Below are 27,687 nucleotides of genomic sequence, written 5' to 3' on the forward strand. Positions count from 1 at the left end.
AATCGGTAAATTTACCTATTCGGTAAATTTACCGATTCTGTAAAATAAAGCCCCCTACATCTCAATCACCAAATACCTGTCGGTAACGGCAGAATTCGGCCGTTACCGACCGGTATTTGGTGACCGACATCGGGCCCTACATCTTCTAATTGTTTTTCTTTTCTTTAGCTTACTCTGTCAAGCAATGAACATTGTTTTTAATAGCATAAGGTGTCTTTTCTGTCATCTCAATATAATTTGTTCGGCCATATATTTCTAAAATTGTATATGGAATATCGGCCTCCTGTTTCGGGCATGTGAATCTGAAATGCCAGAAGAGTTTAACAACATATGCATAGTATTTAAATAACGGACAGGGTGAGGGTCATCAGCTAATTGCCTGTCAATGAAAATGGCTAAATCACCAGAAAATGTTTTAGATGCCCTTAACTGTTTTATTCCATGGTTTTGTCCTTTTAAATTCTGTCCCTTTGTAACATTATCTGGCACTATGTGATTGAGTATCATAAATGCTGCGATACCCTTGGTCAGTTTTGGTGCGAAAGGGGTGCTCTTGCAGACTCAATGTCACGCCACTCTCTTGAAGATCTTTTCTGCAGAGAGGATGCAGGACCTCCACTCATTCTTGCTGTGGTGCCCGATTGAGGGAAAGGAACCCCTCAATTCAAATACTGCCCCAAAAGGGAAGGAGGGTTGGAAGAAAATAAAGAGAGAAAGACTCGTCACTTCTGGGGCAGCTAGTGGGACCTCCAGGGTTTTCCCATTTCTTTCTCTGGTGCACACTATTGCAGCATCAGATGCACGTCTATACTTTATTCCGGCATAGAGGGACAACAGGCACTTGTTTAGGCAGAGCCTCAGGAATCGTCCCGAAGGGTCCTGAATTTCTGCACTTGAACGCTCACGTGGTAATGCGACAGTCTTGTTGCATGTAGCAATGCGGAAAGGGTATGCTCTCGGTGATGGACAACCAATTGTTATACTGTGCGCTCAACTCAAGGTAGTGAATTGGGAAGGGCCCTGCTGTTGGGCATCATTAGTGCACTAACATTTGTCTTTTGTTCTGTCTTCTCCTCAGGGTGTTGCTTCGCTGGAGCAGGCTCGCGGTGGATCTGGATGGATGACTTGAGTGACTGTAAGGAGCCCCAAGATGTCGCAGGTAAGTTGGGAAGATGAAAAACAGGAAGGTGCGCAGGCTTCCATGAGAGTACAGGGAGAGTATCCTGCTCTCTCAAATGAAAGAAGCTAAGCGCTTCCACTGGGGCTGGATGTGGGCAAAATACAGCCTGCAAGTCAAGATGGCCACCTGAAATGCGTGGCCCACAAATCGTGCACGATTTTGGTAGCACGAGGCGGGAGGGGAATGCAGTATACCAGGGCCCTAAGCAGTGTGTTCGGGATGGTCTGCAAGGCACAGGGAGGCCCCAGGGGAGATAACTGTACAATGGATAGCCGGCCCTGGGGGGGGAATCAAGTTTGCAATCAGTGTACAACCAAGGTAGGCCGTAAACAGCAGAAGGGCACCCAGGCAGGTGTCTGAGGGAGGATCAACCAGGAAACACATAAGGCGGGCTCTGAAGAATGCAAAGTGGGCCCCAAGTTTTCCCAATGCACAGACAGCACAGGAAGAGGATCCCAGAGTGACCAATGGAAATGGTCTGACTGGACTCCAACCTCCTCTCTACAGAAAGTTATATTTTCCATGCTCTGAAGCAACCAAAAGGTGACACACTGTGCTTTATATAAGTCCTCAATAAAATTGTCGTTTCTTAGCTCAGTTAGATATCCTTCCTTTAGATTCAGATTAAAGCAATCATGCTGACTCTGGGTGTACTCTACTCAAAGAAGCCTCTCCCCATTCTGAGTGGGAGAGAGACATCATCTCATCTTGTCTGCTGTGCCTGTTAATTCCCTTCCTCCAAAACCACACTGCATCTCCTAAATGGCACAGTCTTATGAGAACATTAGCTTTAAGAAAAGAAAAATTGAAAAACATATTTTCATAATGTTCGTTTTCACGCTCTGCCCACATGTAACTATAAAGCTGGTGGTGGGGGAGAGACAGATAGGAAGAGAGCTGAAACAGCCCTATCCTATCTTTCTCTGCATGAATTGAAACTGTTCATTTGCTTTGTTGGATTGGTCAGAAGTTATTAATTCACTCATCTGCCTACATACTCCGACCCATGGGTAAAGAACATAAACACAATTATGGAGGATCTGGATAATGCAATATTAAAAATTGGAGGAAGCACAGCACACCATAGAAAAAGAAATAATAAAATACCTGTATAAATAGTATTTAAAAATGATACAGAGGATTACAGAAAAAGACAGCTACTAGCTGCTTTGATGTTTGCAAAGTAAAGGGGCGATTTACAACTGTACTTAAATGATATTAAATCCAGAAATGTTAGAAGTTCCCACTTTAATAAACTGGAGGAAGGATAATAAAAACTTAGGAATGGAGGGGTTCTGAGATGGCTATTTGTCCCTACTGCAAGTCTAGCATGCTGGCACTTTCTCACTTATGTATTTTGCACATGTTTTAGTCTCAGATGAACAAAATGGTTACTCCCTGTTTATAGAGACTACAGATCCACCGATTACAAGTTTTAATGATATTTGTGATAAAATGTGAAAACATGAAATTATATTATAGCCTGGGTAAATCTATGTACATTGTTATGAAAAGAACTGAACTGCTAATATAGGCAGAACAGTAGTTATATTCGATCCATGGTGTAGAGAGCTGAGGGTGATTGAATCTTGTACACCCTCTTTACTAAGCACGTTAGTATGTCTTTTGGCTGATAGTAATTTTGTGCTGCATAATACTGGCACAATGGTGCGTATCCCATGCTGAAGTTTCAGTGAGAATACATAAGATTGCTATTCATGGTTTTAATTGATATTTTAGGGGAAAACGGTTTTAATGGGATAATGAGTAGGGGAGTTAGGAGAGGATGTGATAGGGAGTGTGATGACTTGTCTGTTTTAAACTGGTTTGATGCGATGTTGAATGTTAATGTGTTTAGTGTCATCTTTGCCACTAGGAAGGTAAAATAATTCAAACTTTAGGGTGAAAACTTTTATTGTTTCTTAAGGAGTTATTTGCTCTACTAGGGATCCTTTGGTTAAGGAACAACGATGAAGAATATGTCTTATTTTTGTATCATGTCAAATAGATGAATTGTATAATTATAATGTTAATATTTTAATATCCTTTTTAATGTTTGTGCTGCCTTGTTGGCACAAAATCAAACATACCAATACATACAAATATTGATAATAATAATAATAACAATAATAATAGTAATCGTGTTAGCTCCACTATGATAACCAACTTGTTATGTTATTTATGGGTCTTGTATAGCGCAACGGCTACTCCAAAGGAGTGTCCCGGCGCTTTGAGCTCCAGACCCAGAAAAGAGACTGTAAAACATAACAAAGGAAACAGAGAATAAGGATAGAGGCGCTCTAACCAGAGAATAGCCAAGTCTTTAGACCCTTCCTAAAGGCAAGCAGATTGGATGTGGACCGTAAAGACAGCGGTAGAGAATTCCACAACTGAGGGGCCAGGAATCTGAAGGACCGACCGCCTACACGGGCCTTCTTGATACGGGGAACTACAGCAAGTGCCAATGACTCTGATCTTAAAGATCGTGTCGGCCGGTAAAAATCCAGCCTCTTCTGTAGGTATTTTGCACCAGTGTCGTGGAGGGCTTTGTGGGCTAATGTCAAAGCCTTAAACATTATCCTCTTCCGTATAGGGAGCCAATGGAGAGACTGCAGCAGGTTTGAAGCACTGGCTCGACGATGCAGACCAAAAATAGCTCGAGCTGCAGCATTCTGGGTCACCTGCATTCGCTGTAAGAGATATTCTGGAAGACCCAGATACAGAATGTTAGCATAATCCAATCTGGATCCGACGAGGGCCTGTACAGTTATTCTCCGATGTTCCTCAGAAAGCAAAGGAAAAAACTTTCGAAGCATCCTGAGGATGCCGAAACACGTCCCTGTGAGGGTGGACACCTGGGATTTGAGCGTAAGCCCGTTGTCAATTTTAATTCCCAGGTTCTTAGCCCATTTAGAGGACTGGGCTGGAGGGAACATGTCAGCAGGCCACCAACCATGCCAGTCCGGTTCCGATGGGCATCCGAAAAAAAGTATCTCGGATTTATCCGAGTTACACTTGAGGCTGTTCCGTTGGAACCAGTTAAAAACAGCCCCAAGGCACTCTCGGATACTTTCCCCATCGAAATCTTCGCTCTTGCGGCAGGTGAAAAGAAGCTGGGTGTCGTCAGCATATGAGACAATCTGGGCCCCGTAGGACTCCACCAATGTCGCCAGAGGGGTCATAAGGATGTTAAAGAGAGTAGGGCTCAATACTGAGCCCTGGGGTACTCCAACTCCCAATGGCGGCATTTCTGCAGATCCAGGAGAGGCCCAGACCGTTTGTCGGCGGTTGGCTAAGAAGGAACAAAACCAGTTGAGCACCGTCCCCCCTAGACCGATGTCATGTAGTCTTGTGAGGAGATCCTCATGGGGAACGGTGTCAAAAGCCGCCGACAAGTCTAACATAACTAACATCACCCTGCCTCCAGTGTCCAGCCCCTCCTTCACAATCTCTGAGACTTCCAAAAGCGCCGTCTCGGTACTTAGGTTGGATCTAAAGCCCGATTGAGATGCATGAAGAAGCTCATTCATGGCAGTCACACAGGACACCTTGTGCATCTCTTTCTAGATTCAGTTCAAACTCAGTCTACCAAATACCTTTCCTTTGAATCCAGATGAGACATCAGGCTATACTTTGCCAGATCTCTCTTCATACCTTTCTTATGAAAGGGAATTATTATGGTAGCCAACCTTTATAATGGACTTTATCCCACAAAGTTATTCATTAGTATAATGAGGACATGGACCCGTATTTCAGGATTTTACAGGAAATAACCAGCCTTCATTAGTTCTAGACCATTTGCTTTTTTTGTAAGCTTAGGGCATTTTTAAATGCCACTAAACAAAACGGGACAAACTCATGGCATGCCCCTGTATCACTCGCTTCTTTGTGATGAACTGCAAATGTTCTGTCCTCATCTTCATAATGCGATATAGTATAAAGGTGATCCTATTCACTGTTTTTAATGCCGGTCTCAAGTACAGGAGGGCATCATTATGTTCTTTAGCTCTCATCAACCATATTTGATTTTGCTACTTTTAGTACTGGTCACCATGCAATTCATACAACATATGTATGCATTGCCTTTTTCTTTGTCGTAATCATATTTATATCATTAAATTATGCTTCTAATTCCCCATTTTCACTCCCTAGGTAGTCACACCCGATAGAATTAATGACTGTTGAGATCTTTATTCCCTAAACGGACTGGTGGCCTACATTAGAGAAAAGTACACAAAAAAGTGATGGATGGAATGCTTGAATTAATCTTGGGATAACGGCCAGAGCAATTACCAGTGACTGAGATTAATCCAAACATTCTGTCCATTTCTATTATGTATACGTTAGTGTGTCACCTTAAGTTTGACAAGCATGTGGGTCCTGTGCACACTGTGCCACTGGAACCAGGCTATAGGTGGCTGATGAGCCCTAACAAGGGTGAAACCAGTCCTGGGATGCTTGTGTTCTTGTTCAGGGAGAACCTTGCATGGCAATTAAGGCTGAACTTTTCTCATTGGAGTGGGGTCAACATTCATTTGCATATGGCTGAGTCCAAACTGAGGTGGCATGGTGGGCAAGAGCAATAGATTTGGAGACCCCAAGCAAATGCAAGTTTCTGTGATTAGTTCAAGCATTGTGTCCCATCACTTTGTTGTTGATGCCCTAAGTGTGACAGGTATGCTCAGAAGTGGGTCCTGTGCTCGCTGTGCCACTGGAACCAAGTTATAATGGGCTGTTGAGCCCTAATAGGGGCAAAACTGGTCCTTGGTTGCTGTTGATGTGTTCCAGTTCAGGGAGGACCTGGCTTGGCAGTTTGGGTTGGACTGTTTCCTGGAGCAGGGGCAAGACTGAATTGCATATGGCTGTATCCAAACGGAAGTGGTATGGTGGGCAAAAAACGAGGGATTAGGATGCCCCTCCATGCAATCGCCAGTGGTTGAGATTATTTCAAGCACTTTATCCATCACTTTGTATTTTGAAGCCCTAAATATGAGGAAGACAAGATGGAAAGGAATGCAAAAAATGTACTGCTTGGCTCATAGATCCCCAGAAGCACACTATCCTTTCACCACTGAGCCTCTGAAGACCAATCAGGCATCAGCTAAGTGCTTGGTCACAAGGTCGGATGCACATTTTGATACCTGAGAAAATGTTTGGAGTACCTAAGACCTTTAGAAGATGGTTCTGAATTATTCAGTAAGTTAAGAGAGAAACTGGTTATTGCATTCAAAATGGGGGAGGGGGGCTATTTCCACTTCTCAGAAGTGGGAGGTCCAGCACCAACAGGTGCCCCGATCAATTCGTCAAGAAAAGCAAGGTAGTGCTGTTCCTCAGGTAGGGATTGCGAAAGTCACTTGAGAACTAGAACCCACTGTGTCTCAAAGAGATCTACAGAGGGAAATACATTTGTTGGATTTTAATGCCCTCACACACCCTTTCAGGTGTCAAGCTTCATCATCTGGGTTGCTCCTCGTCGGGTCGGCGGTGCAATACCCAACGGGCTCACCTCAAAGAGGGGCACTTTATCGGAGATCTTTCATTAGAAAGTCAGCACCAGTCGCCACAAGCACCGCCTGACATTGGTTCACTAATGTAAATACCTTTTATGTATGCAATCTTAGTTTTCTCCTCAACAGGTAGATCCAGCTCATCGCAGGTACATTGACACATTAGAAATGCTTCCATTGTGTTCCTGATGATCCTATAAACATATAAACAATTTGTTTAGTGTAGATAGTCGTATCCCCTTTGGTCCTGAAGAATCGCGAGTCAATTTGACGGAAACGTGAGAAACATGTTGACCGATATCACTAATTCAAAATAACCGACACTCTAGAAGGGGACATTACACTCCAATAAAGTGCTGGTTACACTGCTTTTAATCGAGGCAGGAGACCCCCAGAATAAAGATATCTACAGGTACTCCCAGCCCCATTTTATACTCACCACCACGTCTACACTTTTCTGGCCCCACACCTGCACTTCACAATATGGCTGTTGGATAAAATAAACTGGTGATTATTAAGAGAAGTGCTATTAGATGCTGTGCATATTCATACGGTTACAGCTGTAGTATCTGAGTCAATAATGAAAAGTAGCACGTTGCATGCTCATTTTGCAGAGATTGCTGTAAAAAAAATAAGACAAATCTACACAAGAATTATTAATCCTTAAAACAGAGCATGCCATTCTTAAGTAATACTTTCAATAATTGTATTCATTGAGAATGGCCTTTTTAAAATTTGTGCTGGAAATAATATCATAACAATGTCTTTAGTTGACTAAACAATTAATACACAGATCTAATATGGCGTGCGACTGAACCCCACAGCGAACGAGCACTACATTGCAGCTAAAATACCCGTGATATTACAAAAAGCATTTAAGCTGCTCCGGTGAACCCTACTCCAGTTCGGTCCGCTTCGACTAGAGAGAGCGGCAAACTGATTACCCCTAGAGGCTTATTGGACTTTACAAATTATTTTGACAATAGGAGCCAAATTCTTGATCGCTACTTATCAGTACATCGGGGAAAGTTCTTCGGTTTTTGACAAATCGGTTGGAGTACACAAATTACGATGGATTATCATTAGCCCATGTCCTGATGAGGCCCGTAGTCAATGGGCTGAAACGCGTCGACACCCATGAGAAGACACCAGTTTTAAAAAATCTTACGTTGTGAAAATATATATTTAAAAAGAGTACAATAAGAAGATAAGTTGAAACAATATAGACCTTCCTTGTACTTTTGATTTCTGGTTAGATCTTGTTTTACAGGAATACTTAGCTGTACATGTATATAGCATCCTCTTTTCAAAAAATTTTGGGCTAACATACTTGAAAAAGATATAAAAAAGTTAATATATGTGTATATATATATGTGTAAAAAGTAATGTGTGTATATATATGTTCGGTTTGTTATTGTATCTAAATATTGGTTTGTAAATCAACAAACCTTTGTGGTAAAATTTTCTAATGGATGCAAAAATAAAATACCAGTTAGAAATTTGTGTTATGTTCTGGAATGGGTATGAAGGTGTATAAATGAGGTAGAATTTATTTTGTGAATATGATTTGTTTCATTTAGGAGGAGATAATTTATATTGCTCTTTCAAAAATAGATTGTTTCAATTAGACCTAAGGCATCGCTTTTTTTGAATACTATGTTACTTACCCAGATGCCATTGGCTTACCTGGTTCCCCCTTGTTTGTGATAGTAAACAATTAATACAAGCATCCATATCTACCACAAAGTACACCAAGCCAATTTATACATACTAGCAAGCTGTGGTCATGATATTGAACCAAAATCTTGTCACGTTTTTTTCCATGACACAGTTTGCTTTTCTGCATTGCCAATTGCATAGAACACTTTTGGGGCATTATTTCTAGGAACTCAATAATTATGATGGCATTATGTATTAAGGCACAACATTACTAAAGATATTTTTTAAACCATAAAGAAATGCTGGGTGGTACTATATCACCTGCCATTGTATTTGTGACGAGCGTTTCTTAGGCAGTGGCTCTATGCATTAGAAATACCAAGATTGGCTGTTACACAAATATAGTTCTTAGAGCATTCTTGAATCTAACTGGAAGAACACCTAGTTGCTGGGCCGAGAAACGTGTTTTAGCTGAAGAAGGCTAATCCATTGCACTCTACCCTATTTATTTCATTATTCAAAAATCATTATTTCGTATTTCTTTATAATTATAACCCATCTCTCTCTGATATTCTTCCATTCCCTCTCAGTGTACTTCTCCCATCAATTTATAATCGCCACTGTCAATGTCATTCCACATTTCTCTCATTCGCTCTGTCCTTCTCAGTGGTTCTCTGTTCTACTGTTGTGTAGTTCCTATAGGAAATATACAGGATCTGCACGTTTAGACAACATACACTGTAGGATTGGGGTGAGACAAACTCTGATCACGCCCACCGGTTATGCTGGCCCTTTTGTACCAACTAGCTCAAGGTGCCACTAGAATCTCCTCTTGCCAAGGACAGAATAGTTTGTGACAACATCGAAAATTACAACCCTGATCCCTCAGGATCGTGGAAATAATATACAACCTTTCGCTCAGTCACTCATGCTTACTTAGTTTGTCTCAGAGAGATACACTGAATAAAACAGGCTGGGCATTTTCAATAAGCATTTATTGAACAGTTTTTATTCTGGGGTAAAATTGATTTGCTGCAACAACCCTTAGAAAGAATAAGAGATAAATGATTAACAGTACTATAAAGGTAAAAGGATGGTATAGTTCTACCATCTTATTATAATCATGAATACTTCCAAGCATATAAAACACATGATAAAAGATGCGAACTCCTACGATCCTTCCCTAAGTAGATGTACTGACATGTGTCTAGCCTGGGTGTAGGTGTGAAGCCAAGAATCCCTCTAAGATTTACTCAACCCCATTACCTGAAGTGTAAGACTATTTGACTCCGTTCTGGTCTCGAGTTGGACACCCCGTAAAGGATATTAGACCACTGCAACCTGGAGCATCTGCATGCAGGAACCTCAGCATTTCTGGTCAATGTGTCGGCCAGGAAATCTCTGTCTCCTTTGTCTATCTTAGCAAGATGTGATGTATATTTACCCATGTGTCTCCCCAGGGGTCCTACCTTGCTGTATTGCTGTGTCGGCCTAAGGATGACGTCGGGGAGGAACTTTAAACATAGATTTTATACAGGAGATGGTAGCCCTGCTGTGCTTCCAAGAATCCTCATGCATAATGTATGAGATTTCGAACTAGGGAAAACCTTCATTCTGAATGCAGTGTAATATCTAGGTAAAAGGTCAGTCCCTGTAAACCGTGACAAGTGTAATGTAGGGAGACAAGATAGGTGAAGGGTAACAAGTTTACCGAGGCCTATATTATAGTGCCTATATGGAATACAACACTACCGTCATTCTCTCTCATTTTCCCTCTCATTCTTTCTGTCAGTCCTTCTGTTCCCTTTGCTTCCAGCAATCCCCTTCCTTCTTTCTTTCACCCTTTCTGTACTTGCATACGCCTCTTGCTAACTTCCCCTCCCCTACTTCACTATCTTGCTTGCCCTCCCACCTGCCATTCTCACTCACACTACTGTCTTTCCTCTTGCCTGTCTCTCTCTACATCTCTCGCTCTCGTTTCACTATTACCCTTTCTTTCTCTTCCTCCTCTTTTTTCTCGAAACTCATTGCATCTTCACACTTCAACCTAGCCTTCTTTTATGAGTCAGTTTTTACCATGGACTACAAAGAGAGGAATAGAGTCACCCACCCTCTGCCTTCTTAGTTTGATCCCCAGCCAGTACCGCCCACCCTCCGTCAGCTTTCTGCCCTAGCTCCTACATGTCTGCCATCTTTTGTCAGAGGGGACAGGACAGAAATAGCCTCTAAAATGCAATTGTGATCGTACCACTCCTAATAGCCTATAATTAACATATTGTATAAAAACTAAGGATGTGTATTACCAGAGCAATGCAAGCAGCAGTGTGCTACTACCCCTCCTTCAAAGTCCATCCACGGGCTAAGGGTTGGTATAAAATTACAGACAAAAGGCAGGGCACAAATCTTAAAAAAAGAAGTAGAGGACTCACCAAGTTATTTAGGTAGTATTCAAGTGGCATGTGGCATGACAACACAGGAAGTGACATCATATCTTAACACCTCACACATGTTTAGCAATTCCATCATGAGTACACTTGAGCTCTTTCAGAGTCCATATCCCTGGGCTAGCGGGTGGGGTAAATTTACAGACAAAAGGCAGAGCACAAGTCCTCAAAGAAAAAAAAGAAGTGGGGGGGGGGACTCACCATGTGAGGTAGTATTCAAGTGATATCATAGGCGTGACATCACGATGTACGACATCATGGTTCATGACAAAACAGGCGGTGACATCAGATCTTAAAACCTCACATCCTCAGCAGATCTATCATGAATACATTTGATCACATTACGAGATTTAACAAGTAAAAGCTGATCAGTATTTAAACCTGTGGCGACTTTGCTGTTTGTTACAATTTACAGCCCAAATGCAGATGAATATTGGTGTCCGACTCACAACAGTAAACAAGCCACTAACCACTACATGTTAGGGAGACTAAACTTAAAACTAAGAACAAAGCACAGTTCATGCATTGCAATAACAATCCTAGAAACTGCAATTGTGAGTATCAAAACTGTTAAACTTTATTTACTAACAGAACATACCACCATTACATACACTGACAATTATAAATGCTTGACCATTTAAAATAAATGGAAGTTGCACACTATATTTGGTATTCTGAGCAGGGTGAACAATATATATATATTAATACAGACTTTAACATATGGCACAGGATTCCAAAGTGAAACAGGACAACCCATGAGATTTATGAACATTAATGAAGAAAGAGGTGTAATACTAAGACAGTTTTGTATAGTATGAGAAAAAGCTACTAGAGACCAGCATCAAACCAAGCCTGCTAGCAAACTGTAAAAGGCACCCCTGTTCTGAGCCCATAGGTACCCCAACAGACAGCTCGACTAAAGGCCTGATCATAAACGATCTCCATACCCTGATTGGTGGAGCTGCAGTCTCACACCTTAGTTTTAAAAAGACTTGTGCAACCTGGGCACCAGCACTGCTGTGTAAGCTGAGGGATGGGAATTGAAGTCCAATAACCTTATCACCAACAAAAAGGTTTTTTAATGATTATACCAGGATTTTTGTAGTCAACTCGCTACTTGTTCTTGGAGCATAGGGGAGTGGAGGAATCAAGGGAGTAGCCAGAAATGTAATATACCCCCCATTTAAAAAAATGGTTTAAATGATGGCACCAAGCAAGCGAGCTAGACACTCCCCAGACGAGCTCCCTTGACTCTTCTATCCAAGCATCTATCAATTCAACCTTCCACCTTCCCATCCACCCGCTCAAATGCATTTGGCCTTTACATTCTTTCATTCTTTCTTTATTTCATCCATCATTCAATGTTTCACCATTCTATCCATGCCTTTGCCATTTCATCGTCCATTCACCCATCCATCTTCTATGCATCCATCCACTCATGCATCCATCATTTGACCTACCCTTCCATCAATAAAGCCTTTTATCCTTCAATTGATCCTCTTGTCCATCCACCACCCCTGATTTTCATTTACTCTGCTATCCTTTCCCTCACTCGTTCACCATTCTTTCAACCACCAATCCTTTCACCCACTCATCCATTTATCTTTCCCTTTTATACCAACCCATCCTTCGCTCTAGCTTAGCTTGGATTATGAGCTTTTATCTGCCAAGTTGCAGACAAAAGAGACCCATAAGGAATCCCACACTCTGTGTAAGAGCTAAAGTGGGTGGTTGACGACGCCTCTAGGTGGAATGAAGCTCACTCTAAGGCCTGGGTTGACATGATTTTTATACTGCTTCTAGTGAAGAGGCATAAATATAGGGGGACAAGCCAACAAATTTACAGGGGGGGAGCCATTCCTGAACCAAGGGTCTGGCTTGGCTCTGAGAGCCTAAGCACAAACCGAGCCATGAAACATATTTTGTGTATTGGAAGATGCTCGTGTATGGGATAATAAAGAGAAAGGAAGCATGGTGAAATACAATAGTTGCCTTGGATCACAGTGCATGGTTATGGGAAAGCAGGGACTGGTCCCAGGTTATCTGGTTTCACATTGTGCAACCCAGCCATGAGATGGGTATCTATCTCCCTCTATCGCTCCTTATAAATGAATGTCACTGCTTTGATGTCATTCTTGGTGCATGGTGTGCGAGCATGAATGGCAGGGTGCAGCCACTTGAAAGTTCAGCTTGCTCTATTGAAAGATGGACCTGCAGAGCCCAGGAGCAAAGAGAAGAGCATCGTCAGATGCCACCACAGGTGGAGCAGAATAAGGACGCACTGAATATAAACAATAGCCAACCGCAAGTCCTACGTGCACAACTACCCGCGAACTTTCAACAACATACCTACCTCAACCAGGAAAAAGTAGCGACACGACTATCATGCGGCCCCAAGAGGGATCCTTGCACAAGTATACAAAAAGACAACCTATCTACCTCTATCTACCTCAAGTCCCAACGAGCGCAAGCGTGACAACTACGACCGCCCCATGACATTAGCAGCAGAGGGGAAAAAAAGGACACCTCGGAAAGCAGCGGCGGAAGAATGCAAAGACACTCCAGAGTCGACATATCCGTTTTCTCTTTTCCACATGTTCGAACAATGGGGGGAAAGCCACCATGCATGGGACACAAGTCCTCCTCACCTTCCTAACAGACAAGGACTTGGGGGGGGGGGGGGGGGGGGGGGGAGAGGGAGGACCCTTGCTGTCACACGCTCACATTTCATTTCAATAGGTGGAGGGAGGGGGGAGGGAGGGAGGAGGGAGGGGAAGGATTGGGAATGGGAAACTACGGGTAAAAACCACAGTACATGTATATGCATCTCACTCACTGTACATCTCTTTCTTATCTACATCCCCACTGTCACTACCCCTCTGCCCGGGGGGGGGGGCGCTAGAAGAGGAACCAACAGAACAATGCTACAGATAGCCACACACCAAACCCACCCACTGAGCGGCGAAACACCAAAACCACCATGAACCCACCAACGCAAGCCAGGCGAGCCACAAACCTCAAAGGTGTGTCCATGAACGTCAAAGGTCTCAACCACCCCATCAAGCGCAGGAAGGTGCTAGACCACCTAGCCAAACTGAAGGGAGACGTCGACCTACTTCAGGAAACCAAGCTATCACAAGAAGAAGTATTCCATCTGAAAGCAAGATGGATAGGAGAAGTCCTATGATCTCCCGCCAAACAAAAAAAGCGAGGAGTGATCACCATAGTGAGCAAGAAAGCTAACCTAATCCTAAACACCTCCCGTATGGATGAGGAAGGCAGAGTACTACTCGCAAGCCTGGCCAGAGGAGATGAACGGATACATATAGCCAATATTTACGGCCCAAACTCAGAGGACAAACATTTCTGGCAGGAAGTAGGCACAATGCTCGAGGAAGTCCCTCAAGATGAGCTTCTTTTAGTGGCAGGTGACATGAACCAAGTTTGGGACCAGGCAACAGACAGACACCCACACAGAACAAGCCACGACTCACACAACACCAACACCCTGAAAAACCTCTGTGCCAAGCTCCACCTCGCCGATCCATGGAGACTTCAACACCCGAGCGCTAGGGAGTACACCTTTTACTCACACCCACACAACTCCTACAGCAGGATAGACTATATACTGATGTCCAGCTCACACACACACCATATAGACCACACTGAAATAGCGCCGATAACCATATCAGACCACGCACACATCACACTGTCACTGAGCGGAAGACACAATGAGAAACCAACGAGCAGATGGAGATTAAACAGCGACATCCTGCAGAACCCCAGCAATGTGAAAGAAATCGAAGACACCATAAGAGAGTACCTGGACCACAACGACAATGATGAGGTGGAGACGAGCACTATCTGGGACGCCCTAAAAGCGACATTGAGAGGGAAACTGATAAACATCAAGGCCAGAATGAACCGCGGCAGAAACAAGAAAATCAAGGACCTAGAAGAAGAGATTGCCCTTCTGGAAAAGGGGCACTGCGCGAACCTGACAGACAGCAACACCCTAACGGCCCTAACCAAAAGGAAATACGAACTAAACAAGATCCTAAGCGAGAAGGCAGGTACGTGGATAAACAAATTCAGGGCCATAAACCTATGCGCAGCCAACAAGGTGGGTAAACAACTGGCGTCTTACCTGAAGGCAAAACAGAGGCAGCACACAATCGCGGCCATAACGGACAAATGAAACAAATCACAAACAACAAACAAGGGTATCCTAGGGGTCTTCAGGCAATTTTACCAAGAACTATACTGCGCTGACAAAAACCTAGACGCCGATAGAGGCTCAAACCTACTCAGCAAGACCAACTTCCCAGCACTCACAGCGGCTCAAAGGGACACACTTGAGGAAGTCATAATGGATGCGGAAATCGACACAGCAATCACCCAACTCAAACCCAACAAAGCTCCCGGACCGGATGGGTACACGGCAGCCTTTTACAAGACATTCATCGACCAACTGAGACCCATCATGGCTGTAACCTTCACGCAATGCATTCACAGAGGCAGAATGACAGACTACATGGCCGAAGCCAACATCATTGTGATACCCAAAGAAGGGAAAGATCCGCAATTCCCACAAAACTACAGACCTATATCCTTAATCACTGTAGATTGCAAAATATACACGAAAATCCTGGCAAACAGACTGAACAGGGTCCTACCACTACTCATCCACAACTCGCAAGTGGGCTACATCAAGAACAGACTTTCCCAGGACAACACGCGACTACTATGCCATCTCATCAACCACACAACACACAGCGAGGACCACGCAGTAATTATAGCTCTGGATGCTGAGAAAGCCTTCAACCGAGTATCATGGCCCTTCCTCATCGCATGCATGGAGAAATTCGGACTAGGTACAAAATACAGAACAATGGTAATGGCCCTCTAAAACAAACCAAGAGCAAAGGTGGTGGTAAACGGGTGCACATCGGAGACACTAACGCTGGAAAGAGGCACAAGGCAGGGCTGCCCCCTATCACCCGGTCTCTTCCTCCTGGCACTAGAACCACTACTAGCCAGAATAAGAAACAACAACAACATAACCAGTGTCAAAATCAAAAACAAGACAGTGAAACTCGCTGCCTACGCAGAGGATATCCTCATCACCACCACAGAGCCCACCTCATCAATCACAGCCCTAATGGAGACCATAGGGGAATAGGCAGCAGCCTCGGGATACAAGCTCAATAAGGACAAGTCGGAGTGTAAGCCAATGAACGTGCACACCACTAAAGAAGTACTGGGTCAGTCAGTCTTAGCCTGGCAAAACAAACCGCTCAAATACCTAGGCCTACTCTTCGGCAGGCACCTAAAGACAACACTGAAACACAACGAAGAGGCCATCCTGAAAAAGATAAAGGAGTGACTGGACACCTGGTCGCCCAAATACATAAGCTGGTGGGGCAGGATTGAAACGATCAAGATGATGGTTACACCAGCTATCAACTTCACGCTCAGCATGCTGCCCCTGGCAATGACAGACAACTTCCACAAGAGACTCGATAAACTAATCAACGGCTTCATCTGGAGAGACAAAAGACCGAGAATAAGTCTACAAAAGCTGAGGCTAACAAAAAATTTGGGAGGCCTCAACCTAATGAACTTCAAAAACTTCCAGACGGCTTGCTTAGCGAAACAGGGCACCTTTTGGCTGACCAGCTTGCAGGAATACGAACCAGAGTGGCTGAAGGTGGAAAAGGACATCTTGGGGGGGCTCAACCCCATAGCGCCACTCACAGCGAACAAACACCCTCACCGATTCAACCCAGTCCTCAGACACACCAAAGAGGCACTAATGAAAATAGACAAACGAATGGAACAGAAACTGAAGAGATCAACCTGGGAGTCGATCTGGCTAAACACAAAAATAACGTACCAGGGTAAGACACTAAGCAGTGAAACGTGGATGGAAAAAGGCATAACCACACCCAACCAACTGGAAACAAAAAACTCGCCAATCACATTCCAAACCCTGCAACAACTACACGACCTCCCGGCAAAGGAACTATACACATTCCTGGAAATCAAAACGGCCACTACAAAGGCAAACCTAAGCAAAATCCCGCCAACCATCATCAAATACCTGGAATCCCTTCAACGCGACTGGCCACCACACAGCAGAAATATACAAGCTTCTCAACCCTCAAACATCCTCGCTAAACAAGAAAGTAACGAACACATGGGAATCACTCCTTGGAAGGCAGCTAAACGAGGAAGAAAAGGGCAAACTGTGGCGGTCGGCAACAACAAACAAGGTCACGCCACAACTGGCACAAACTAACTTCTGGCTCCTCCACAGAGCATACTGGACCCCGGGGAGACTCCACAAAGTAGGCATAAAGGACACGGGTATCTGCTGGAACTGTGATAAAGAGGAAGGGACCCTGGAACACCTCACCTTCGAATGCCACAAAGTCAAGAAATTCTGGGCGAAAGTAAACAACTTTATCAACAACATCACCAACAAGAATATAAAGCTAACCTCCGTGAGCCTTGTCACAGGTTTCACGACGGACTGCCTGGACAGCAAAGAGGAGAGAGACCTGGTAGACATCCTACTAACGGCAGCACTAAAAATCATCCTAACAAACTGGAAGAACACAGCCAAAGCAAACTTCAAAACATGGCTAAACTGGGTCACTTTCCTCAGAGGCGCAGACAACATCACCAGCAAGTTCACAAAGGAGCACAATGCCAAAGATGGAATGTGGGAGCTCCTCGACACATACCTGGAGTCACGAAGGACTTAACGACAGACACCCCCCCCCCCCCTCTTTCTCTTTCTTTCACTCTTCTTTCTGCATAATAATGTACTGTATGTAACTTCTGATATGAAACTTATATTTTAATAAAAACATTTGAAATCAAAAAAAGAAAGATGGAGGGTAACTGGAAGGGAAGGGAGTGCACCTTTGGGATGGACATGAAGTGAATGGAGGAAGAAGAGTGACGAAAAGAGAGACTAGGCTAAGTGAAAGGGAGGGGAGTAACTGGAAAGAAGGCACTTAAAGGATGACGAATACTGAATGACGAAGGAAGGTGACTGAATAGAGGGGTTAGAGAGAGTGATATAAACAGGGATGAGAGGAAGAGGAATAGGGAAGGGAGTAACTAAAAGCCGGAGGTAGAGTCAATAAGATGCTTAGGGGCCTTTTATGGCGCAGTAAAGACACAGGAAGCCTGAAAGAGGAAAAATGTAAGCTGATGCCTGACAGAAGACTGCAATGTACACCAGGAAGATGTGACACCATAACACTACACCCAGAGGGCAGGACACTGATCCCTCGGCTAGACTGCCGACTTTGGTGCTGGAAACCAGGATTCGAGCCTCGGGGTCGCGTCCACATCCTGTGATTCTGGGCAAATCACTTAATCTCCCAGTGCCTGAATGTGTAATGTAAACACGGTGCTCATGTAAAGCGCTCCAATACCTTCGGGTCGAGTTCGCGCTATATAAATATGCAAAACATAAATAAATCACAGGGTACTCAGGGACGTACATCTCTCACTCCCAGCTCCCACCAGCCACATCCCTTTTTTTCCCCAGTTTTATATAGCGCGAACATGACCCAAAGGTATCTGCGCTTTACATGAGCACTAGTTTTGTTACAGAATGACACATTTATTTTTGTTGGGCATAGGGAGATTAAGTGATTTGCCCAGAATCACAAGATGGTGAGCGTCCCTGCCGAGACTCGAATCCGGTTACCAAGCATCAAGGTTCGACTGCTCCAGCCCTAAGGCCACATCCTCTCCCTCTCCCTTTCCTCCCTACCCTAATCATCTAAAAATACAGACCTTTAATGAATGTCCATAAGATAATGTTAGCTAACATTATTACCTGCACTTAGAAAGCCTAATAAAGTTAGTAACACATGTAAATCAGAAAGGTTTAGTAAATGGGAGACTTGTGCTATCCAACATTAGGTTGTTCAGCAATATTGCTCTCTTGGCTGAAAACAATGGTGAGGTATGGTATGCTGTGGCGTCAGCCATGGAACACTCCATCGATAGTCTTGGATGGCTGTTTCAAGAGCTAACTTTTCAGAAGAACTTGAGCAAGACCATCAGGATAAGGACTGTGATCAGTCTCATGGTGCGATAAGGGAGACACTACAGGGCCCCAAAGCATTCCTATTCTTCCACTCTATACCCCATCCATTAACATGCACAGCACAGCTCTCTGCACAGAGCTGTTTAAGCAGCAATAGAGAGAGTGTGGAGGCACTTCTTATAGTGCCCCAATGCTCAGTTCAGTTCATTAAGCTTTATTCGGTTTTGTTTCAACCATAAAAGCATACAATATAAAATAAAAATACAATCATAATTTAACAAACAACATACATTTTTTTTAAAAGCAACAAAATTTCGTTAGGTCCAGTAAAATATGCTGATCCAGTTGTTGTTAATGACTAAGAGTTTACATGGTAAGCACCTGCCTTGTATTGACAGTTGTTATATGGCGGGAAAGGGTTGAATTGAGGTAGCTTGCTATGCTTCAAAATACATTGCGGATAAAAGTTAAGAAAGGGGAAAATGTGCTCATTTGATGGGCAGAATCTATAACCCTGCTTAATGTTGTGATCGACATTTTGTTTCCGGGAGGGGATAAATGAATCACTTGGATAGAAGTCATGTAGGTCCCAAGTTTTTATAGGACCGTCACCTTCCTGGGGCTGCCAAGACTGGAGATATGGGACAACTAGTCTGCTTCTGAATCTGATTAAAACCAGATCCCCACCAATATCTTTACGTAGGGGACCCAACCATCCCACTCTCCTCACGCTGACTATCCTGCCATCAAGGTTGTGGGGTAGGGGTCTGTTCTTTGATAGCCAGAACTTAACTTTATTAAGCAAATCAGTCGATCTCTCAGATTTTCCATGTTTCAGGGGAGGAACCCCTGATAGAATGGACACGAATGGAGCGGCCACTGGGGGAAGATTGATACGAAGAGTCTTAGTACTTTTTAATCTAGGCTCAACAATACGTTCTGAGGCAGGTATAGATGGAGCTTTAGGGACAGGGACGGATGGATACACAGTAGTGGAGACAGTTTCGGGTGATAGGGGAACTGGGTTTTGCGTAGTTTGTTTGGGCAACTCAGGAAGACCAACCTGTGGTAAACACTTAGAAGTTACTGTGTTTGCCTGGTTAAGTTTGACAATTTCCTCAATCCCCGTCAGTCTGTCCCCCAAGGTGTTAATTTTGTCGATCAAAGGGTGGATGATGGTTTTGATCAGCTGTTCAATCATGGTCAGTAAGACCAATTGGGGAGAGGATGCGGGGTCATCTACTTTTTTGCCCAGCTCAGGAGTTAACAGATCCAAGAAAACAGGTGGGTTAAAATCTGATAATGCCCTTTGCAGTTTAGATGTTTTGTTTGGGGACCCACTTTCTCCAACCCCGTCATGTTTCCTTTTACCAGAAGTAACCATAACGGGAGTAGTACTTTTTACAATTACTTTTATGGGTGTCGGAAGAAGCCCCTGTGTGCTGCCTATGTGGGCTAGTGAGCTGACGTTAGCTACCAGATGGGGTGAGGTAACTAAGGTATACCTGATGTTGCACATACTGTTTAGATCGTCTAGCCAGGTAGGATTGGACACTGTATTAGACGTTTCAGAAGGGAGATCCATGCTGATAGGGGAAAGTGTAAGGTGAACAATGTAAGAATAACAAGACAAACAGCTGTACTATTAATTCAATCGAGCCACCATGACAAAAATATGCCCGTCTTGTGTCTTAGGGTTTAGGTTCAACCAGGGGGATATAGCAAGTAACAACTCCCATATGGGTATGAGTAACAGTATCAGGCCAGTTGTAATAGTCAGTGGAGTGGACAATAAGTGGATTTACCTCCTCATAGGAGGCCAAGAGGGGTGGCCCGTCCCGGCCTCCACGTGCCTCTGAGGGCCACAGAGGGCCCGCCCTTTGCCCGGGCTTAGCCCGGCGCGGTCCCGTGCGCGTCCCGCGACGCGGAGGGAGCGTCCAGTTCAAGTAGCGCCTCCGGGCGCGCTGTGGCCGGAAGCCGGAAGTAGGAAGTGGGCGCAAAGCACCCTGGGAGCTGTAGTCTCAAGCCGCGAGGTGGAAAGCGGCGGCGGCGAGACTACAGCGTCAGGAGCCCAGGAGCAAGAGAACCAGCGTCTGCCCACAGGTAGGATGCCCTCCAAAATCAATTTCAGCCCCCGCTCCACCGAGGGAGCGTCCAGTTCAAGTAGCGCCTCCGGGCGCGCTGTGGCCGGAAGCCGGAAGTAGGAAGTGGGAGCAAAGCACCCTGGGAGCTGTAGTCTCAAGCCGCGAGGTGGAAAGCGGCGGCGGCGAGACTACAGCGTCAGGAGCCCAGGAGCAAGAGAACCAGCGTCTGCCCACAGGTAGGATGCCCTCCAAAATCAATTTCAGCCCCCGCTCCACCGAGGGAGCGTCCAGTTCAAGTAGCGCCTCCGGGCGCGCTGTGGCCGGAAGCCGGAAGTAGGAAGTAGGAAGTGGGCGCAAAGCACCCTGGGAGCTGTAGTCTCAAGCCGCGAGGTGGAAAGCGGCGGCGGCGAGACTACAGCGTCAGGAGCCCAGGAGCAAGAGAACCAGCGTCTGCCCACAGGTAGGATGCCCTCCAAAATCAATTTCAGCCCCCGCTCCACCGAGGGAGCGTCCAGTTCAAGTAGCGCCTCCGGGCGCGCTGTGGCCGGAAGCCGGAAGTAGGAAGTGGGCGCAAAGCACCCTGGGAGCTGTAGTCTCAAGCCGCGAGGTGGAAAGCGGCGGCGGCGAGACTACAGCGTCAGGAGCCCAGGAGCAAGAGAACCAGCGTCTGCCCACAGGTAGGATGCCCTCCAAAATCAATTTCAGCCCCCGCTCCACCGAGGGAGCGTCCAGTTCAAGTAGCGCCTCCGGGCGCGCTGTGGCCGGAAGCCGGAAGTAGGAAGTGGGCGCAAAGCACCCTGGGAGCTGTAGTCTCAAGCCGCGAGGTGGAAAGCGGCGGCGGCGAGACTACAGCGTCAGGAGCCCAGGAGCAAGAGAACCAGCGTCTGCCCACAGGTAGGATGCCCTCCAAAATCAATTTCAGCCCTAAGGCCACATCCTCTCCCTCTCCCTTTCCTCCCTACCCTAATCATCTAAAAATACAGACCTTTAATGAATGTCCATAAGATAATGTTAGCAAACATTATTACCTGCACTTAGAAAGCCTAATAAAGTTAGTAACACATGTAAATCAGAAAGGTTTAGTAAATGGGAGACTTGTGCTATCCAACATTAGGTTGTTCAGCAATATTGCTCTCTTGGCTGAAAACAATGGTGAGGTATGGTATGCTGTGGCGTCAGCCATGGAACACTCCATCGATAGTCTTGGATGGCTGTTTCAAGAGCTAACTTTGCAGAAGAACTTGAGCAAGACCATCAGGATAAGGACTGTGATCAGTCTCATGGTGCGATAAGGGAGACACTACAGGGCCCCAAAGCATTCCTATTCTTCCACTCTATACCCCATCCATTAACATGCACAGCACAGCTCTCTGCACAGAGCTGTTTAAGCAGCAATAGAGAGAGTGTGGAGGCACTTCTTATAGTGCCCCAATGCTGTTCCTATCCCCTTGTGCAGAGAATGCCGAACAGACTGTGCAATTAAATGTATGACAGGTTTGAGTGGGCATTATTTTCCTTGAGGTTTTCCTGTCTTTCTCATTTTTTTTTGAATATTTTTTTTTTTACTTCACATAAGTTTTTATTGGGAGTTTTCGACATAAGAAACAGTACATACATAAATCATGGAAATAAGGAAATATAAGGATCGACAATACATATAACAGTAATCATAATTAATAGAAATAATAAGAGTAACAATGAAATATATCAGACGGATTGATGCAGTGATAATAACGGCGTTTGAATGTGACATTGCAAATACAAGAATTGTACACACTACCAAGAGAGATGTGGGAGGAGGGGCGCATGAGGGCCCTGAGCTAGAGTTGGTAATCAAGGTGGTTTGTGGAGGTTAAAGTATTCGTCTAGCGAGGACCACAGTTTCCTGAGTGGGGGGCGCCATGGGGTGTTTATGAGTGAAATATTGTCGGCACCTCGTAAATTGGAGACCCAGTTGAGCCAATGCGGGAAAGATGCTTTGCGGGTGTCGTTCCAATTATTCAAGATTATTTTGACGGCAGCGGTGAGTAGTAAGTCAAGCAAAGCCTTATCGTTATCATTAAGAGTATCAGCCTTGGCAGAGCCCAATACTAGGGTGGAAAATTCCCGAGGTAGGGAGCACCTTGGAGATAAATTCAAAGATTCTATCCCAGTAGCCTGTAACGCAGGAGGATTTAAATAGTAGGTGTTCAAGATCGCCATCTTCCTCTGTGCAATTCCTACATGTATCGTCGTCCCTAATGTTATGTAAAAAGGGGCGCTTTGGGGTCCAGAAGGCTTTATGGAGAAGCCAGAATTTAGTCTGGGAAAGAGTAGGGCTAAGTTTGTGTCATGTGGTGGATTCCCAAGTTCTGGCCCACTCCATCTACGAGGTTGGTGTAGAGGAGTAGGACTCCCAAAAGAGGCGTATGGGTTCCGTCAGGTTGGGTTGGTACAGGCGCATCAGCTTGTATAGCTTAGAGACCTGATGGCCAAGTTTGTTCAGGGACGCTAGGTGAGCAGGGAGAGAAGGAGTGCAGTTGTTGAGCTTGGCTTTAGAGATAGTCACCTTGACATTCAGGAAGTTGTATTCAATTCCAGAAGATCATATCTGACCCGTATTTCAGAAAAGGGGAGTGGACTGGCATCATTAAAGAGTTGGTGTGGGAAGAACAAACCTTGTGCAACCCAGGTGTCGTTGTATAGAGGTTTCACTTTATATGTTAAAGTAGAGTTGTGCCATAAGGATTCCCATTTTGATCTTTTAAATTGATGCAGCAGGTGTCTGCTTACTTGCAAAATGGCTGCTTTCGTCGTTTTTAAAATAAATCCCGAACAGACGGAGAGGCGGAATTGAATGGTCAAGAAGGAGGCCGGGTCAAGGGACTGAAGGAGGGCCCTTTCCACCGTAAGCCACACAGGTGTGTATCCTGGCTGAGGCGTCAGCCAGTGAGAACCCCGTCTGGCAAGAAAAGCCGTTTGGTAAAGTTTGAAGTTTGCTAGGTTAACCCCTCCTTGGTATTTGTCGAGGCGCAGTTTTTTCAGACTGATTCTGGCTCTTTTCCCTTGCCATATAAAGGTGGAAATCAATGTGTCAAGCTTACGGTGGAAGTCCCTGGAAATTGTGAGAGGTAGAATGGTGATGAGGTAATTTACCAAGGGGGAAATCATCATCTTGATGGTTTCAATCCGGCCCCACCAAGTGATGAATCGAGGGGACCAACCATCTAGGAGCCGCTTAATTTTGTCAAGGGTGGCGGACTCATTGTGGCGGAGCGTTCCAATCAGGGAGTCTTCGAATTCAATACCTAAGTATTTGATAACACCACTCTGCCAAGCCAAGCCAGAGTCACCGAGGACGTTGCTGGTGGTGTGTACATTAAGAGGTTTGACCTCCGATTTGTCACGATTTAGTTTATAACCGGAGAGGGCCGAGTATCTGTCTATTGAAAACATAAGGGCTTTTATTGAGTTCCCTGGGTCTTCGGTTGCTATTAAGATGTCGTTGGCATAAGCCGCTAGTTTCACCTGAGTATCTTTGAAGGACACGCCCGCTATTTCTTTATTGCATTTGATGTCAGTTAGCAAAGGTTCAAGGGCCAGGAGGAACAGTGCGGGTGAGAGAGGGCAGCCTTGTCTAGTGCCTTGATAAAGGCGGAATGGGTTAGAAAGGGTGCCGTTGATGGCGATTCTGGCTGACGGAGAGGAGTATAGGGCCATTACCATATTGATGAATGAATGGCCTAGATTAAAGGAATGCATGCAATGCTGTAGGAATGTCCAAGAGACCTTATCAAAGGCTTTTTCGGAGTCCAAGGTTATGGCAACTATTGGTGCGGGAGAGGACTTGGCTTTTTCTAAGATGTGACATAAGAGCCTGGTATAGTAGTTTGACATCCGATGTTTTAGGAAACCTACTTTTGAGGTGCTAATCAATTTGGGGAGCAGGGTATTGAGTCTTGTCGCTAGGATCTTAGCATAGATTTTGCAGTCAAGATTTATCAATGAGATGGGGCGGTAATTTTTGGTTAAAAGTGGGTCTTTGCCATCTTTGGGGATCACGATTATGGTAGCCTCACCCATGGAAAGGGAGACACTGCCAGTGGCTGCTATTGAGTTGAAAAGCGACCGGTGAGTGGGGGGAGTTGGTTGTCAAAAGCCTTGTAGAAGGCGGTGGAAAATCCATCCGGGCTGGGGGCCGTATTATTTTTAAGCATTTTTATGGAAGACAAGATCTCTGTATTTGTGATGGGGGAGCCTATCTGTGCATTGTCTTCCTTTGAAAGTTTAGGGAGGTTCAGGGATTCCAGGTATTTATCGCAGGCTTCCTTATCAAAGGGCAGATCATTTTTGTACAGGTGTTCATAAAATGCTTTGAAGGTCTCTAGAATTTCAGCTTGCTTAGTGTGAATATTGTTTGCCGGGTCTTTGATAGAGGTGATAGTGGATAGTTTCTGTTTGTGTTTAAGGTACGAAGCGAGAAGCTTCCCAGCTCTGTTACCTTCACATAACTTCAGGGCTTTGAATCTATTGATCCATACCCCAGCACGCGTGCTAGTGATAGCATTGTATTCATATTTCTTCTTGACTAAGAGGTCATAGGCTGTAGTGTTTTCGGGGTTGGACTTGTGGGAGGCTTCAAATTTTTAAATATCTTCTTCTAGGTTTACCAAATCTTTATTTAATTTCTTGTTGGTTTTTGCTCTAATATTAATAATAACACCGCGGACCATGGCTTTAAGCGCGTCCCACATGGTGGAGGGAGTTATATCAGGTAGGGCATTCAGTGAAATATATTCTTCTATGGCTTTTGTAATCTGTTGTTTGTTGTTGGGGTCGGTTAAGATTTCTTTGTTAAAGCACCATCTCCTAGGCGGTAGGATCGAATGAGAGTTAGCAAGTTTGGTGCTAATGCATGCATGGTCAGAGACTAGTTTCGGGGCCATGTCTGTTTCCTCAATGAGATGGGTAAAGGAGCTCGAGACAAGAATAAAATCAATTCTGGAATATGAATTGTGTGAAGCAGAGTAAAAGGTGTAATCCCTCCAATTGGGGTTCTAAAGGCGCCAAGAATCTTTGAGATAGTATCGGTTACAGAGGTGCAGGAGTGCCTCATGTGACCTGGAGTGATGGAATATACACTTAGACTGTCGATCAAGGATTGGGTCCAGAGGCATGTTGAAATCTCCCCTTACCACTAGTAGGTCGTCCTGTGGTATGTTTTCCATGGCCCGGGCAGTCGAGTCCCAGAAGTCCGGGTCGTCTGCATTGGGACCGTAAATATTCACAACATGTATGGGGTCCTCATCCCTTAAAAGATGTGTGATTAGCCATCTGCCCTCTGTATCGTGTGTATTTGAGACAACAGTTAGATTAGATTTGTTTGCGATCAGCATGATTACACCACCTTTCTTGTGGTCAGCGGAGGAGCAGAGTGCGTGTGAGATCCAATGGAGGTTAATGAACCTTGTGTCTTCTTCCGAAAGTTTGGTTTCCTGTAATAGGAGAATATCTCCTTTTGTTTTAGCAAGATATTTAAAGATTTTTTGTCTCTTTACCGGGTGATTAAGACCCATAACATTCAGAGATATTATGTTAAGATTTTCCGAAAGGATTTAGTGTCGGCCTTCGGAGTCCAAGTGGATTGTTGAGTTGGATATCAGAGCAGCAATATGGGATGTAGGATATACTGGTGTCCGCCATGCAGGGCTAAAGAATATATTCAAGTCAGGGGTCATGGTAGTGTGTGTATCGTGTAATCTAACATCGGTGTAGGATGCTGCATCTTTGGCAAAAAATTAAACAGAACCTAAAAACACGAATAACATACATGTCAACTCCCTTCTCACCTTCACCCTCCCCCTCCCCCCTTCACCAGTTCTTCAATCACCCCCTTCAACCCCCTCCCCCCTCAACATACGTATGTGGGGAGAACGACAGCAGTACCGTCACTAGGCAAAACAAGGTATATTTCTAAGCAATATCACAGTTACGATATTACGGAGTGCCCAGAGCATCTAAGAAGGGGGCCAGGATGGTATAATATAAGATCTATGACCTGGGGTGTGTGTAGCGGTCAGTCTAGAGAGACTTAAGAATAAGTAAGTCCAAAGGGGAAAACTAGGGTACAGCTATGGAGCGTTATAGGGACACAAGGGATGAAGTGCCGGCTAGATGCACTCTGCAGTCGGACAGACTGTTGTGGCAAACGAAAAAATACAGTTTGGGTGTTTAGTAACCCTAGCCAGGTCGGCAGGATCAATTGGTAAAGGAATCTCATGATATCTCAATGTCTCGCAAAAATGAGCAGAACATGGCAGAATATAGCACATAAAATCAATAATATCGAAGCGAGATGCGCACTCAGTTGCCTTACTTAACCAACAGTATATTGCCAACAATGAAACAACATAGCAACATAACAATGAATCTTAGAACTCATTACAGAATGTTGGAGATTAATAATGTAAGATGACCTGAGCATTCATTCTGGGCATTACTCACGGTACAGAATGTTCAAATTAGGAGGCATAAAGATGTGGGTAGCGTCGTAGCCAGATCCTGTGGGAGACCTGCACAAGATTCGGCAGCTAAACAAAGCCGAAGACAAGCTACCGTAGTAGGAACTCAGAAATAACCCTACTGCAGAGATCAGGCTGGGTCAGTATCTTGGAAGTCGTGGGCGTTCGTTTTCCTCTTATTTGTAGAGCCGCTGGAAGGGTCCATATGCTGTGTCTGGCATTCTTCCAGGTGACCCGCC

The sequence above is a fragment of the Lissotriton vulgaris genome, chromosome 6, assembly GCF_964263255.1.
Source record: "Lissotriton vulgaris chromosome 6, aLisVul1.2, whole genome shotgun sequence".
In the NCBI taxonomy this organism is placed as follows: domain Eukaryota; kingdom Metazoa; phylum Chordata; class Amphibia; order Caudata; family Salamandridae; genus Lissotriton; species Lissotriton vulgaris.